The 14,210-nt window shown below is 35.8% G+C and overlaps 1 long non-coding RNA gene across 2 annotated transcripts; it reads left to right on the top strand.

Moving 5' to 3' along the window:
• The first annotated feature begins 588 nt into the window (after positions 1 to 588).
• On the top strand, positions 589 to 971 carry LOC149936116 (uncharacterized). 2 transcript variants are annotated; one of them, XR_016472377.1, is made up of 3 exons: positions 589 to 688; positions 769 to 883; positions 945 to 971. It is a non-coding gene; the product is annotated as an uncharacterized LOC149936116 (long non-coding RNA). The 2 variants fall into 2 exon arrangements; XR_016472378.1 differs by having other exon boundaries at positions 769 to 858; positions 938 to 962.
• Positions 972 to 14,210: the final 13,239 nt, after the last annotated feature.

Below are 14,210 nucleotides of genomic sequence, written 5' to 3'. Positions count from 1 at the left end.
TCACGCTGCCGCGCTATAGCGGCCATAACAATCGCCGTGTTTTTGCAAAATAAGATTTTTTCCCGCCAGGGAGAAGTAGCGCTAGAACTTCTCACATATTTTCTCTTTTTATTGCCGCCTTCCAGTGCAATCAACTGTTATTCTTCAAAGAAAAAGTCGTTTTTTCCCAGGTTTTATATTTTTATTTTATTAACGAAAGAGTAAATTAATATTTTAGTTATATTTAAATTATAATTTAGCTTTGAAATATTTTTAATACTCTATTTATATTCTACGACCATAAAAATAAAAAATGTGTATCTCCGGCTCTGCTCCGGCAGATGTGGTCAACAACTTATCACGGTAATGCGTAATTATGAATAGTATTTTTTATAAAACCAATAATTCAAATATTTTAAATTAGGTAATTATTTACCTACATCTTTAAAATAATGTTGTTGATAATTATTCTTGATATTAAATAGATATATTTTTAGTATAGTTGTAAAGTGAATCTTTGAATAACAAAGTAAATGTTACTGAAGTTTGTATTCTTTTCTAGGGACTATTTTCTGACAGACTATTCCTGCAATTAATTTTGCAGGTTCTGGATCACAACTATAAAATAGTGGACAGAGTTCGTGCTTTGGCAAAATGCATTTCTCAAGTTCATCGTAAACACCTTGAGACCCGCAAATGTTGCACAAAGGTGACTATTCTTGATACAATTAATATGAATGGACGATATTTAAGATTTCCTCTATCTTGGTTTTTAATCAAATCCAATAGTGGAGAGCTGTGACATGGCTGGGAAATGTTTACAACGCAGCAGCCACAAAATTCCTTCTTTTGTAATTCCCTCAAAACATACCCAGCTAAGTATGCTTCACTGGCTAATTTTAAGGTAGAACATTGAGTTTCAGGAGTGATCAAAAGGGCATCTAAAATATTTTTATAGTCTTCAGGAATTTGATTGTCGGACAATTTAGAAGGTCTTGTATCACACCAAGGAGATGGCTTTTGTAACTCCCGTGTCACCATTAATTTTTCCAACGTATCTCTTCAGTGTCATCTTTGATGGGAGCTTGAGGGAACCATTTTTCCTTGAAAATTGGTAACCTTTAATTAACCTGTAATTTTAGGTTTTGACGCCAAAATTTTGATTGCAAGTTATTTATGGTGACTTTTATTGAGTTTTTATATTTCTACAATTTCTTTTTCGATTTCATCTTCAGCCACCTCAGAAATATTTTTTCCTGAAGAACTTGCACTAGCACTTTCAACATGACTGATAAATATTTTTTTAAATAAAGATACAAACCTGAAATATAATCGTCGTCCTTGAAATGTAGACTACATCTTTACCATTTTCACTCATTTGAAAATCTTTTCATTTAATAATTTTTAACCATAATAACCGAAGATTTTCATTGCTTGGGAACTCGTGAAAAGACAAATCTGTCATATTTTTTGTATTTGAGGTACAAGACGGTATGGTTTCATATTTATATACGTTTTATTATTAATAACAATAAATCAAAAATTACCGAGACGTTTCTAAGCCCGATTTTCAAAAATGGCGCCTTGTATCAATTACGCGTCTCTTTATATGAAATTCTCCCCTCTTTGACTAAAAAACATTTCCTTTAATTAATGTGGACGTATCTACTTTTTCGCGTATTTTATCATCCTTCTCACAGTCCATAGGTGGTTTCTTCTAACTTTCCTTTAATTAGTTTAGTTTATCTGGCAATTTTACCCGAACATAATTCTAAAACATGTTATTTTCATTTCATTTATGCCAACGTGTTTTTTCCGAAAAAATTATGTTATTACGAGATAAAACGTTTTTTCCGGGTTTAATTCGAGTCCCCCGCCTTTGCCTGTAATAAAATTTACATATTTTGTGAGGAGACGTAGTGCCCTAGCGGGACAATTTTCTTTCGCTTATTTACATGGGATTTGAAAATTTTGTTATGGCCGCTATAGCGCGGCAGCGCGAAATCAAAGTTGGCCGTGCCATATTCATAGTATTGTGGTGAACATTTTATCACTTGAGAGTATAATTTGGGCAAAATTTTATGTACTTGCATATTAAAATAAAACTTAGATTCATGTTTATGGGATTTGGGATAACTATTTTGGGACAAATGGGATTTGGGATAACAATTTTGGGACACATAGGATTGGGAGAAATGGGATTGGGAGGAATTGGGAGAACTCTTTTGGTCGAAATGGGGGTAAACCTTTGAAATATAACGGTTTTAGTTTAGTTTGGTTTGATTTTTGACTATTATACATTCGACATTCGACTCATTAGGTAATTTGTTGTAATTTTGGTTCACTTATTAACTAATTATAAAATAATGAATTAATTTTAATCATCTACGTGGTAAGCGTTGTTAAACATTTGTCTGCTCCTCTGCTTTAGTGAGACGCATAAAAAATAAAATTACATCCGTTTAACGATTTCAGCCGCTAGATAGCGTTTGGGGCAGCTATTTTGAATGTTTCTAGCTCTGCTGAAAATTCTTAGTTTTTTACACACAATCCCTCTGTATATAGATATTGTAGTGTATTAAGTTCACGTACAGGATTATTCCGCCGCCGCCGTTCGTTCGATTACTCTCGAACTGTTTTTGACACAAAATCAGTGGCGGATTACCGCACAGGCGCATAAGGCGCGTGCCTGGGGCCTCAGCCAAAGCGGGGGCCTCAAAACCATTGGGTGCTTCATCGGATGAAACAACCCACGATTTCGAGGCCCCCGCTTTTGATGAAGTTCATCCTCGAGATCAGGGCTCGCCTGGGGCCCCACAAAATCAAGATCCGCCACTGTACAAAATCAAACGATACGTCAATCAATCCTAGCTACCATCGTTGAAAATTTTGGTATAAAAAAAGTTGGTCATTGTACATTTCAATGGCACACAATCCAGATTTTTTCAATTTTAAAATTTTCCGCAACACAGAAGGGAAACCGGATAGCTTTTAAAGAGCTGGTAACTAGGTATTATTAGACCCTAATCAATTTCACGTGTTTCTGCTAATTCTTTTAAATGTTACAAATTTCACGTTTGATACAATTTTTGTTTTTTTACACGTTGGTTGTTAAAGAACTACTTATTTTATTTATTGTTACTTTACCTAAATGTCCAGGGTGATTAAGAAAGGCGTTGTAATGAATTTTTTCTTGCAATTGAACAGTCTGATTTGATACGAATTTTTTGCACATGGTGTATATTTAATATCGGGCTGTGATTATAAACTCTGTTGAGGACTCTGGTGTGAATTTTAATACAGGGTGAATGTTTAATGGCGGACTGTATTCAACAGTAAATTTTGGGACAGGATGAGTGTTTTATATCAGGTTTATATGTTTGGTGCTGTATTCTAAACACATCAGCGGGATTGTGTGTACCGAAATGTCCATGTATGTACTTACTGACACAGCTTTGAACATTATAATCCTATGGTCATACTTATGGGTATTATATCATAGAATATAGCTCCTATTTATTATTACGTTCGTGTTTACTTGCTTTTGATTATTATTTAAAGTATAAAAATAATGTAGACCATTAATTCGTAATTTGGTTTAAAATATTTTATTATTTAGAAACATTCGCAATATTTGGTGTAAGTGCTTAAAACTACGTACAAATAGTTATTCGTTAAACGAAGTAGAAAACTTATATTGCCTAAAATGATAGTTATCTAAATCTATTGCTATATTTATACATTTACGGCATTCCAAATTTTTGCCCACAAAGCTACATATTCTTTTCCCAGAACGGTATATGAATCATATAGTGTATACATTTAATCCGCACCGGCTTCTAAAAAACACCAATCCAGCTCCTTAGCTAGCTAAATTTCATAAGAATGTAGGTTTTCATTAAATTCTACGATCATATACCGTGTTCCACCCTAGTACGCTTCTCCGTCGAATAAAAATATATTTTTTAACGTTGTTTCCATCTAATTTTTGCAGAAAATAGCAGTCTTTTACTTTGTTGTACGTGACACGTATTACGGTATAAAGGCGATCCTGGAATTGTTTTGGTAAAAGTAGCTGCATACCAGCAAGTAACTTTCCCTTTTGAATAAACATTCCCGAAGAACCATCTTGAATTCCCGGTGTGGCTTCTGACAATAAATGGTTACACTGATTTTTCCGGGAGGCTAAAGCTTTTGATTTGAAATAACTATGTTTGTTCTCAAATCTCATATATTGAAAACAATGGCCCAAATATTTAATGGCAGAAGGGTAATGTAATAAGTAGTGATATTTAGGGGTCATAATTTCAGGACCAAAAACGTCTTTAACTGATACTAAAAAAATTTCAATAAGATCTTCTTATGGCGTAAGAGACGCCAGTGTGAAACTTGACGCACATTTGTAATCACAAACCGCCCTCATTTTTTATAAACCTTCCAATAATCGCTTTCAAAGTCTACGCACGAAAATAAAATAAATGGTAAGAGACGGAAAAAACAAAACATTTCACTAGCTGATCCCTTTAACTTTCCAGAGCCACAAATTGCGTTTCTAATCTGTCCCTCTGGACGATTCGATTCCGTTTTACCCTACTGGAATTTTTCCAATTCCTCATTCAGTTTATGTAATGACATTGAACGACTAGAAATCATTAAATTGATAATTTTTCAATAGAGATGGAATAATTCCTTCGAGACATCGTGCATTATGTCTGGGGGAAATTGTTTTGTATCGTCAAAGTAACTTAATTGCATTAACGGACTTTCAAATCTCACTTCATAAATGGAACCCTCATTATGGTCCTGCGATATTAAATTAAGGTGGTATAAATGGTGGGGTAAAGATCCAAGACAAACGTCACACTCTTTAGTTTTAACGCTTACTTCTTCACGAGCAGTCATTCAAAATCTACATATTCGGTCGCTTCCGAAGTTGCAATTAAACCCCCCGAGATGAATTAAGCCATGGTTATCACCTGAAATAATCGCGGCAAAACCGAAAACATTCTTTCCAAGGGTATCAATGTAAATTCCGTCAGAAGCTAGTACATTTAAATCGTACAACAAAGGCTGAAACACCTCACTCAATCCGTAATTGTGAACATCATGTGATATTGCTAAAAACACTAACGTCGTAAGTGAATGCCACTTGGTTTTGATCAATGCTTCGCGTCTCTTTTCAAAATTGAAAAATAGAATCCTAATACTTTCTTCTTCCCTCTTTTCGATGGAATTTACCATTTCAAACTCGTCCAAATATATTTGTCATTGTATCGTTTCCGGAGCCATATTTTCGATTCTTTCAAGTAGTTTCTTAGCCGTCTCGCCTTGAAGAAAATGCGTGATACAGTCTTAGAAAGTGTTTCCAAATCGACCTGATTTTGTATCCAATGAATACAATTTTTGAATAACCTTTAAAATTGGCACATAGTGAAATTTGTCTTTTCTTCCGTTATTTTTATTTTGTTCAGATGAGATTTCAAGGGGCTCGATAAGTCCCAATTGCGTGTTACATATTTGCTGCACTTTGTATTTCGAATTTAGGCTGTCAAATACAAGACGAACGTCGTCTGTAATTTTGGAAAACTCGATGGTGTCAGTCGGTATTAGTTGTTCTTTTAATTGCCTACCAATATAGTCATTTTGCATAGATGCGAGATTTAAGCAAAAACGTTAAAAATCATTCGTAAGACCTTCCACCACAGAACAGAGGTAATGATTTTCTCTGTATTTAAGAATAATTTTTAGAAGACTATCTCTAATTTCAAGAGGATTACATTTATTTTCAAATATTTTATTTTCTGGTCCATCGGTCACGTTAAATGGGTCTTCTTCACCAACCCTCTTCAACTGTTATATCCAAATATTTTTCATTGTATATATTATTATTTTCCTTACAAAATGTTCGTTTTTACGTGCTTCTTATACGTGTCCACTTTTTGAAATTTCTAAAACACCCTTCAGGACCACAAACGACATTGAAATTAGGTTCATTTTCATGGGCATATTTCACATGCGAAAGCGAAAGCATAAACCGACTAGAAAAGTAAACGTATTGAGGGCAGTGGTAGAGCTTGGCGAACAGATAATTTAATTTCTTGTATTTTATTAATCATAATTTTTGATTTTAATTTATAAGTACAAGCGAGCCGGGTAGAATTTCATCATATACGGTTTTAATGTAGGTTGTTCAAGGATATAAACCGATATAATATTAAAAAAATATTTTTTTCCAGATAGTTGTAGGTTATGGATGTACAAAAATATTATCCACACGCCCAACCCTAATATTGCACAAATGATTTTCATATCATTCCGATTTCAACACGTTAATATTTCACAACCTAGCCTGCATTTCTTTCTTCAAAAAGGATGGTTATTTTTCTAAGGTTTTTTTTTAATTACCTCTTTAGGCGTCACATTTTTTTTGGAACGCTAGCTGTCCTTTCTCGCCAAGGACGAGTTAATATGGCCGAAGGGGCCAAGGTGTACAATACTGTGAACATAATAGCGAAGAAGGGAATTTTATTTCGAATCTCTAGCAGACCTTTCACGCCACATTCTGGTCCAAGTCGTACCAAATATTGCTTTTGTTATCTCATGTCCACGTGACGAATATTTTGATCGAATAGTGGGATACCCTCTTTACACCTAACGCTCTTGAGTTTGGGTTAGTTGCAGTGCTGAATAATGTCGGTTTTTACAATTTGCGCGATTACGAACAATGGAAATACAAGGAAACTAAAACCAAACGGATCCTCGTTAAAAGTATTAATGGACTATCGAAGAACAGTAGCGGCACCAGCAATAGGCCGGGGTACGCCTGGGCCTACTTAAAATTTTGGTAGGGGCCTCCAAAAGTCATCTTAAGGGGCCTCCAAAATGTAATATATGGGTATCCAAATTATTTAATACAAAAAATTCTGTAATTTGTTTGCGAAATAATTTATTTATTTATTTATTTTCCATTATTCAACGCGAGTGATTCGCTTAACGACACTGCTGTTTTTATTCCTTTCAAAGGTACGAGTAACTTTTCTTTGACAGTAGTTTATTTTTTAGTTTTAATTTTTCGCGAGCGCTACTATATCGAAATTGTATCTTTAATTTTATCTTTACAAATTAATTCATTTTCTTAAAGTTGTAAGTTCTGATGTAAGGGATGTACATGCGAAGTACCGAAGGAATGAATTTAAATTGATAGATTGGAATTCAGTCGTAGAAATAAGTAAATAACCACTCATTTGTTAAGTGTTATCGGTATACAAAAGAGGATCAACACACACTAAAGTTTTTTCGTCGCGTATCCATTTTACCCAAAAATTTCACCACTTGTTCCAAAAAATTAAATAATCCACGTGGACGGATTTGAAAAAATTGTGGTGGGGGGCCTCCATAATTTTGGTGGGGCCTCCAAATGGTTGGCCTACCTCCCCAAAAATCCTGGCGCCGCTACTGTTGAAGAAGTGATAAGTCGCTACATGAATTTGTTGGCGAAAAATTTATGAATCATGTAAGTAAACGTTTGCTTATAAAAGGAAACCCTATAACAAATAAATTGTTAAATGTATGAAATGTTTTAATATAACATACTATACTATAATATCTGATAGTTAATGAATCCAAGTTATCGGATACCTTTTAATTTTATACGGCATTTTAACGCGTGCCGTTTTATACCCCCCCCCCCCTTTCCCGGTTGGATGTTCCCTTTGCCCCCTTTTTCTCGTGAAAGTCTGGGAAAAGGGAGTGAGTGGGGGTTACACGGTGATATCTTCAATTCATTTAAGCATTTAACAGTTAAATGAAAAAATAAATAATGGGTTTTGTTTTAAGGTACGCGATGATTACCTTGATATATTGGTTAACATTGACCACGATACAGAATTAAAAGATAAAGACTTTATACATGGGCATCGAAAAGTAAGTAGGGCTATTTGTTTGCTGTTTTTAGTTGCAACAAAAGTAACGCTATACCGATAAGTATGAAACTTGTAGTCTTATTCAAGTATTTCTTTCTTTACAAAACAAAATAGCAAGTTTAACGAGTTTCGAATAGTCGCACCGCCATCTTTCAATCAAAAATATTATTGTGTGAGTACCGCAAGCACAGAAAATTGCGGTACTTATGGCGCGTGCTTTTATTTTCAAAATAGGCGTAATCTGGGAATTCAGTACACTTTAACCATGGTCACATTACTGAATACATCGATTTAATACTGCGTTTAAAACTTGTTTTAAACTGGGTTTTATCTAGTATCTTCGCAGTTCATTTGTTCACACGATGAATGAGCTCACCAAAATAATTGTTTAAATGCTGGGTTTCAACTGTCGTGGACCGTGGCTTTTGTGATTTCCTTTTACTTTGGTCCGCCAAATTAAGACAATCTTAAATACTCGAAAAAAGTAGGTTTTTGGTAAACTCCACACAAACCGCGTTATATCCAAAATTTTATAAATTTTACCTCTAGAGACGATAAACCATCTGGTTAGATTGGCAAAGCTGCTCTGCTCTCACTTAATCCTTACGCACCTTTGGTTCGTGAATATCGAAATAGGGCTTCCGAAAATTATGTACACCGAGTACAGAGAGTACAGCTTTTGGTAGTACAGAGTATACGCGTAATCTTATTAGCACAGTCCAAGCTACAGGCTTGCACACCGATTACGCGAAGTCATCTGCCCCTCGCTAAGGATTCCGTAAGGCCGAGGTTTAGCAAAATTTAAAACGAAAATTAACGCTTATTTAGGCAAAATAATTATGAATTTTTGATTTCAATTTGGCTGACAACTTGGATAACAGTGTCCAACTCCTATGTTGGTGTCTTGGGTAAGCTGATTAATATTCATCTAAATTGCCGATACTTAATTACCAAATTTCTTAATTATTTTGTTTTATAAGATGGAAAACGAATTGCTAAAAACATCAACCAAAAGACTTGAGTCCGAGTCCACCAACACTGAAATAATTGAAAACCATAACGAAGCAATATTATAATATGCATTAGTTTCTTTAGCAGGACATTTCTTACGAAATTTCTACGAGCAATTCCTCGAGAGAATCATTCATGCTGTAATTCCTTTTTTGTTAATTATTTATCAAATTTGGGTTACAATTGAAAGAAAACCTTGGTTGCTACTACAGTGTCGTAGAAAACAGAAAGCAGACTATGAAGCCGAAATTGCCAAGATACACTCTGAAAATGAATTATGAACTACCTAAAATTCCGGACTACATAACTGATATCGATAAATACAAGAATTACTGTTTCGAAGATAAAATAAGAGTTAAGGACGAAAACGTTTCAATTCTTTTTCATGACCTACTGGATAAATATTCATAGTTAATGAAATTAAAAAGCGGAAGTAAATAAGATTAAGTTATCGGATTTTCTTTATTACGGATGGGTAGGGTCCAGTTTTAAAGCCACGCTTTTAGCATCGATCCCCTTTTCTCACGCGCGCAACGACTCCTACTTGCATGCGTCCGGTGTTTGAGAGTGAGATTCCCTGTCTCAACGGGGAGATCTTCTCCACTGTTGCGAAAGTAGCCGATCCCCTCTCGTCCCCGAATAAATTTCGGAGAGCTCACAAGGGGGAAGGGGGCGTGAATGCCGAAAGCGGGCCTCATATTTTTGTATGCCTTAACTTCGTTTCATTTACTTCGGGATATAATTGGTTTTTGAATATCACCAAAATAACTTAAAATATTTTTTTTAGCTATCTAGGAAACCACATATTCGTTTCCCAACAACTAGTTCACAGTTTCAAACTCCTAACTGATACATCAGCTCCAGGATATGTAAATTTGATTGTATTATACATACCATTCTATCATATAGAGGGTGTTTTGAATTGCTCTGACTGGGAATTTTTTGGAGAAACTGCAAATGATAGGGTATTATTTATAACGTGGGGTCGCTTTTAATCCTAAATTTCAGAAAAATCGGAAATAATTTCGGGTTTTTGTAAAAAAAATATTTTTTTACCGTTAGGTACTAGAAAAAGCGTCTCAATGAGAAAGTTGTAGAAGGCTGTCGAAAATGTTCCCAGAAATTTTTTTCATTGAGAAAAAAAAACTTTTTCATGAAGATATGAGCTGATGAAAAAAACAAGCTGTCCATAGGGACTAAAAGCCTTCGCATTGTTGTACGTAAATGTAAGAAATCACGTTAAAAGATTAAATTCCTTAAAAAAAAGTACATGTCATTTACCAAAACGCCAATTTAGGCCATCAAAAGGATGGCTACGCACAAAGGTCAAGTTTTCAATTAGTATTTATTGTGAATACTTTGTCTTTTCAACCGTTCTCTAACGTTTTTTGAGTCTAATCAACCTGCCACGAAATTATTATCGTGATTGTAACAAATAATTAATTAATTCATAAATTTAATAATCCCCTTTAAATATTTTAAATTTTGGTAAATCGTTATACATCAGTGTTAGGCTTAATTTTCTACAAATATTCCTTTGTATAAAAACGAACGTGTCGGGAAAAAGAAAATTCAATGGCTGGTTTTCCCCTAAGCGATGGTTCCCCAAAAACACCGGAAATCACTTTCGGAAATTTGCGACGCGCATCTTCCGAAACATTCCGGGTTTGGCCCTGACGTCTTTTGGGTTTTCCAAGAACTTACGGGACGCCTCTGTCGAGCCTATAAAAAGGGGTAGCTCCCCTTTGTTCAAAAAAAGAACAGTGCCTGAAACCAGAGATGCTAACGCTTTATAATATCAAGCTCATAGTGGTGCACCTTCGTGGTGAAGTTTTTCGCGAGCTGAGAAATGTCCAGTCGCGGGTCACAAAACAATACGCGCTACTAGGTCAACTGACCAGCCGCTGTGCCGTAGCTGCCGTTGTCCTCACCGTCCGGCCCAAACATCGTAAAGCCGAAGCCAGCGTTGGATCTGTGTGAATGTGGTACCGTAAGACAATTTATTTTTAAAATGGGGAACCAGCCAAACGTTTTAAATATTATATACTCTCCGCGTAGCTTTAATTGTTTTGTTTAATTTTTAGTTGTAAGTTAGCTTACGTATTGTTAGATTTAATAATATTGTATTGCTGTTAAGGTTATAGTAGTGCCCAATAAATGATTTACCATTGCCAGTTCCGTCTATTTGTTTCTCTTTTAATGCTGACACTTATTATTTAATTATATTCCAAATTCATCCCCTAGACAACGATATGATTTTTAACTTTATCTTCCCCTAATCATTTTAATTAAATTCAACATTACAAATTTAAATAGTTATTATTATGTTTAAAAAAAGTGTCGCATGATCAGGGTGCTTTTATGGTCGAGTTATTTTATGGTGAAGCCAATCGTAACGCGCATAGGGTTAGTGAATTGTTCACCGTTCGATATCCAGATCCACAACACCGTTCTTGGAGCTGTTCGTGACTTTCAGACTTGCGGAAACGTCAATTCCAGATTTCGTAAACCAGGTGTTCAAAACATCAAAATGCAAGAGACCGTTCTAGCCTATTTTGTTGCGTATACTCGATTTCGAAAATTCGCCGGAAGAGGAGTTTCTCAGTGACGATAATGGTTTCTCATAACGTTACGGTTTTTAGTGTAAATTTAAAAATTAATTTAAGCTAATTGAATATTCGCGACAGGAACTGTTCTAGGTGGCGGTGCAGCGCCGCCGTTCCCTCGCCATTTCTTGTGTTTTTATCGTCTGCTATAATCAAAATTGCGTAAATCTGGGAGTCGATTCTATTTGTACTGTTGTATTATAATAGTTAAACAAATAATTCCAAAGGGATAAAATATATTTTTATTTAAGACTTTGATTGTCATTAACGTCTGCTTACGCGCGACCTCTTTGTGGTTTCAGTTCATGCTAAAAGAGGCATTATGCATACTTTCGGTTGGAAATAATTATTAAGTTCAAATAATTACCCTAATTTTTCGAAAATGTTCGGAAAAGAAAATATTATTTTTCAGCAAAACCACGGAAAATATATTAAGTTTTATAAGCCTCAGCCGTTTATTGTGTCTTTCCTCGGTCGACTTTCTATGAAACGACGCAAACTTAGTAAATTATTTAGAGATTATGAGTGAAAATTAATAGCTTATGTCTCCCCAAATGATAATATCTTATTTTCCAAATCTTTTAGAAAGAGTATGGCTATTAAATTTAATTGATTAACTATATTTCCTTACCTGAAACCTGAACCTTAAATAGGGTACGTGTGCCTTTTTACCTTTCACTGGTGTAAATCGTCTCTAAACTTCCAACTCAATTGTGGCAGGAAATCGCGGATGAATACATTGTTTAAAAAAACCTCTTATCTTGATTTTAAACTATTTAGTGAATATCTTACACGATTAAAGGTAAATTTTGTAAGCCGATTAGCTTTTAGTTTTTCGTGGGACTAAATTTTCTTGTTTTAGAAAAAGCGCAAAATTTCCAAAGGGTGACACCTCTCCAAGCCCAACTAAGGGGGCCACTTCCATTATTTACTTCTGCTTAAATTCATTTCTAAATTAAGATAAAAAAGCCTTAAAAGGAGTATAAAATACCGCACATTCGGTGCATCAACGAATTTCAAATTTTTACCACCAAGTTTAACCGAATCTAGGAATTATTGTCGCTAGTAGCGTTAACAAGTCGGCCCAGGCCGTAATATTAGTTCCACATCAGTGTATTCGAGTGGGCAAACCCATACACCCTTAGTAGACACAGGTAGGCAAACTAATACAAAAACTGTTGAGGCTTCGTGATTTCTTATCGTTTGATATATAAATTGCCATCCTAAGTTAAAGAGGGGGTGTCGCCCACCCTCAGGATACCCGGGTGGGTAAAACAATATAAAAAAGGTTGAAGCCATGTGATTTCCTATCGTTTGATATATAATTTACCATCCTATGTTAAAGAGTGGCCACCACCCACCCTCAGGTTACGCGGGTGGGCAAACCAATAAAAAAGCTGTTGAGGCCATCTGATTTCCTATCGTTTGATATGTAATTTACCATCCTATGTTAAAGAGTGGCCATCGCCCACCCTCAGGATACACGGGTGGGCAAACCAATACAAAAGCTGTTGAGGCCATGTGATTTCCTATCTTTTGATATATAATTTACCATCCTATGTTAAAGAGTGGATACCGACCACCCTCGGGATACGCAGGTGGGCAAACCAATACAAAAGCTGTTGAGGCCATGTGATTTCCTATCGTTTGATATGTAATTTACCATCCTATGTTAAAGAGTGGCCATCGCCCACCCTCAGGATACACGGGTGGGCAAACCAATACAAAAGCTGTTGAGGCCATGTGATTTCCTATCTTTTGATATATAATTTACCATCCTATGTTAAAGAGTGGATACCGACCACCCTCGGGATACGCAGGTGGGCAAACCAATACAAAAGCTGTTGAGGCCATGTGATTTCCTATCGTTTGATATGTAATTTACCATCCTATGTTAAAGAGTGGCCATCGCCCACCCTCAGGATACACGGGTGGGCAAACCAATACAAAAGCTGTTGAGGCCATGTGATTTCCTATCTTTTGATATATAATTTACCATCCTATGTTAAAGAGTGGATACCGACCACCCTCGGGATACGCAGGTGGGCAAACCAATACAAAAGCTGTTGAGGCCATGTGATTTCCTATCGTTTGATATGTAATTTACCATCCTATGTTAAAGAGTGGCCATCGCCCACCCTCAGGATACACGGGTGGGCAAACCAATACAAAAGCTGTTGAGGCCATGTGATTTCCTATCTTTTGATATATAATTTACCATCCTATGTTAAAGAGTGGATACCGACCACCCTCGGGATACGCAGGTGGGCAAACCAATACAAAAGCTGTTGAGGCCATGTGATTTCCTATCGTTTGATATGTAATTTACCATCCTATGTTAAAGAGTGGCCATCGCCCACCCTCAGGATACACGGGTGGGCAAACCAATACAAAAGCTGTTGAGGCCATGTGATTTCCTATCTTTTGATATATAATTTACCATCCTATGTTAAAGAGTGGATACCGACCACCCTCGGGATACGCAGGTGGGCAAACCAATACAAAAGCTGTTGAGGCCATGTGATTTCCTATCGTTTGATATGTAATTTACCATCCTATGTTAAAGAGTGGCCATCGCCCACCCTCAGGATACACGGGTGGGCAAACCAATACAAAAGCTGTTGAGGCCATGTGATTTCCTATCATTTGATATATAATTTACCATCCTATGTTAAAGAGTGGCCACCGCCCA

The sequence above is a fragment of the Leiobunum rupestre genome, chromosome 7 (genome assembly GCF_980474605.1).
Source record: "Leiobunum rupestre chromosome 7, qqLeiRupe1.1.hap1, whole genome shotgun sequence".
NCBI classification, from domain to species: Eukaryota; Metazoa; Arthropoda; class Arachnida; order Opiliones; family Sclerosomatidae; genus Leiobunum; species Leiobunum rupestre.
The sequence above is the reverse complement of the archived record's forward strand: the minus strand, read 5'-3'. Positions and strand labels throughout refer to the sequence as shown.